This window comes from Pteropus vampyrus, unplaced genomic scaffold, assembly GCF_000151845.1.
Source record: "Pteropus vampyrus isolate Shadow unplaced genomic scaffold, Pvam_2.0 Scaffold203, whole genome shotgun sequence".
Classification (NCBI taxonomy): domain Eukaryota; kingdom Metazoa; phylum Chordata; class Mammalia; order Chiroptera; family Pteropodidae; genus Pteropus; species Pteropus vampyrus.
The window spans coordinates 2,255,032-2,258,610 of record NW_011888984.1 but is presented as its reverse complement, the minus strand read 5'-3'; positions in this window follow the sequence as shown (position 1 = coordinate 2,258,610).

Below are 3,579 nucleotides of genomic sequence, written 5' to 3'. Positions count from 1 at the left end.
ATGAGTGGTTACTTTTCTTAGAGGAGTGGGCTTTCTTGATGGACGACTAAGATTGACAGGACTCAGTGACTCCTCATTTGCTTTCTGCACGTTTGTTCCCAGAATTCAGTGTGTTCTAATGATATTAATGAACTTCCAGGCATATGCATCATATTATAATGATGGTATGATGAATCTCAGGTGAGCTGAAGGTCATTAGGGTCTTCATTGCGCAGGTGCAAGTGACCAGCTTAAACTGGTATCTAATTTTCTGCCTACCTGTTTCTTTGCGGAAGTAACTTTGTAGCCCCCAAATGCCGTTTGGCTTGCTGACTTGTAGGAGGACTGGGTCAGACCCTTTCTAGAATAGGAGGACCTCAACGTTTTGCAGGTGGACTTGAAACCCTCTATCCAACTTTTGTACCTAACCTTTTTTCTAAGAGCTATGAACCCCTTCGTATTAGTATGGATGTTGAGGGACAGGAGGTCACCTCTTCTGTATCTGCTTCCTGCTGAGGAAGGTTGTAGTCCCTGCCTATTGGGATTTCATGGAGCTCTTTCTCTCTCTATCTCAGTCAGAAATGGGGTTTTGAGTTGTCCTCCGAGAAGATGTATCCCGCTGAAATGCCACCTCTGTCCCTAGACAAGGAAAAAGAATATACAAACTTGTTATTTAAATCATATATCTATTAATTTCCTTACTATTGATTTTCTTATTAAGTGAGTAAAGGAAACAGACTTGGTTAATATATTACTTATTATTAAAGAAAGCCTGGGTTAAGGGTCCCCTCCACCCCATGACTGCAATGGCCCTGCCTGGCCTAAAACAATGTCTGCTTACAATGGACTGAGAAGAACGCTAAGCTTCAATGATCCTTATCGATAACCAGAGGACCTGAGTCACAAGTTTCAGGGTAGTTGTCTGAATTAGAGGGAGAGGGGCTTTTTCCCAGAGAAAGGAAAAAGAAAGAAATAAAATAAAAACCTCATGAAAACATAGTGTAAAAAACTACTTTGAAAAGAGTGATTAAAAGTTCTGTGGCTACATTTTGTAAATAATGACCTGTATTATTTGGTCCTATTTGGATTTGTGTATAGGCTTTTCCAGGATGGTACACAGACTTGTGACCCATAAGTGTCCAGAAATTCATGATGCAATAGTCATTCCACACCCCATTTTCAATAGAGACACAAGAAGAAAGGACCAAAAGACCTATAAATGACAATAATGGTCCAGCTGTTTCTCATCAGCTCTGATTGTGGATGTCCAGCCAACTCCACAGGAGACAGTGAGGCTTCCAGGATGACTGAAGAAGTGTGAGGATGCTTGGAAGTCTCCTCTTCATCTGGTCTATGACTTCCTCAGGAGGCCCCACTAACCAACTCTACATGGTCACATTTGATGTAATTGTCTGGCTTTCTCCCAAGATACTGGGGAATCATAACTTCATGTTTACTTTTCCTCTACATTTCTATTTTGTCACACATGTATGTATCCGATATCGTCAACTATAATTTTATGTTTCTCATTCTCAAGCATTTAAGAAATTTCAACGTGTGTGCATATACTTTTAACGCTACTGTTAACAAAATATATACATCTATGTAGTTAGCCATGGTAAAGAATAAAGGGCATTACTTTAAGCAAAAGAAAGGAAAGGGCATTTAGGTAGTCACCTAAACTTTGCTCCATGGAGAGCAAAGAAAATCATGGTTAGTAAAGGCTCATGCTGTACTTAATTCAATGTTCTTTATGTAAATGAAGGACCTGTAGTTGAAGGAGTCGGCTAATTGAGTAGGGTTCAGTGAAGAACATTATGCAAATAAAGGATGCTGGTTAGCAAACTGGATTGAGCTTTTCAAAGTAAAAAATGCAGATGATCTGGTCGTCATGGTGAGGAGGAGATTAAAATTCAGGCATAGCTCAAAGATTCAAGTTTCTGGAGAAACATGCTGGATGGCACATAAAGCAAACTTCTTCGTGACCTCCTGGCTTCATTTTAGTCCCCTTCCTATATGTGACTTCAGCCTGGCAATCTCCTTTCACACCATATATCACCTACTGCAAGTGTGAAATGTTTACACACATGTCAACGTACTGCTTAGTTCTGTATCTTGACTTTTCCACCAATTAATTCTGAAAAATCTCCTTTTACACATGTACTTCTAGTTCATTCAGTTTCACCACCGTTTGTTAGTGATTTGTGTTTGTGCATTGGACTTTCCGGTTTTAATCCTTAATTCTATTATGGGCATTTGTGTTGCGTCCAATATCTTCCTTCCACCCCAGTGCTGCCATGAATATACTCCTGCAGTCTCCTTATTGTTATGCACAGAGAGTGAGGAGTTTGTTAGGTCCAGGAGGGCCCTATCCCTACTCCCCATAGTGTGGGAACCAGACTCCTCCCTTACCTCTTGTGTGGGAACCGGACCTTGCAACTTCCCAGTTGGCAATGGCTACATGCTCACCTCCTGTTTCACTGGTCTTTCCACCTTTCCCCACCAAAATGCCCGCCCAAACTACTCCTGCTGAGAAAGCCCACCTCAAGCCTCATATAAGTTTCAGGTCCCCTTGCATTCGGGGCTGACGCTATCCTCGGCTCAGGGGCTCAGGCCGGCTGTCACTCTGCTTCAATAAACCTTGCTTAACCCCTTTGGCTTTGCATATTCCTCCTTTGGCAAACCTAACAGAATTGAATTGCTGGATCATCATTTTCATGCATCATGTTTAGTTCATGCGACCATATTGTCCCTGGAGTGGTTAAGCCAATAAAGGCCCCTCTGAGTCTGGAGGACCGTCTCTGATTCCGCACATCATTGACACCCTGGATAATGTCTGAATATTTACAGCTGATATGTATTTAAATTACATTTTTTTTTTTTTAATTATCAGCAATGCTGTATGTAATGTAATACTCACCACACGCATTTACTGACCTGGAATTTTCTTTTCAAATTTCTTTAATTTATTGTGGATTGTCCTCCTTTTTTTTTTGAATGTTAAAATTTATTTTTCTATATTCTGTATACCATTTCTGAGTGATGAAGATTGCAATTACATGCTTCCATTTTGTAGCTGGTCTCAAATTGTATTTTCAGACAAAATTTATCAGTTTTAATGTTATAATAAATAATTGTAATGTAGAACTTTATTTAGATCCTGGTTCAAAAAAAATTTAAACATGTGTGAGCACCACACCTGACTGGCCCCAAGGTCTGGCTAGTCTAAGGTCTGGCTGTAATCCAGGCCCACGGCTAGGAATAGGACCCCAGATTTAGAAAATATGTAAACATACTTCAGCTTTTTGTAGCATGCATGTGTGGCTGAATGCCACTTTTGTACTCTGCTATGGGAGGAGCCATGCAGTCTTCTGGAGAAAAAGGAGAAAGCAGAAGGGGAGAGCAGAAGGGGAGCACAAGAAAGAGGAGCAGGAGAAGTGCATGCAAGACTGCGTGCCCTGTGCAATAGACTGCACTCCCCAATTGAACTGCACTTCCCAACAGAAGTGCGCTCCGCACTTCTGGCGCTTGCCGTTTCAACCTCATATCTGCCTTTTGTGCATTCGTCCAACTGGGCCGCACACCGTGGAACCCTCTGAG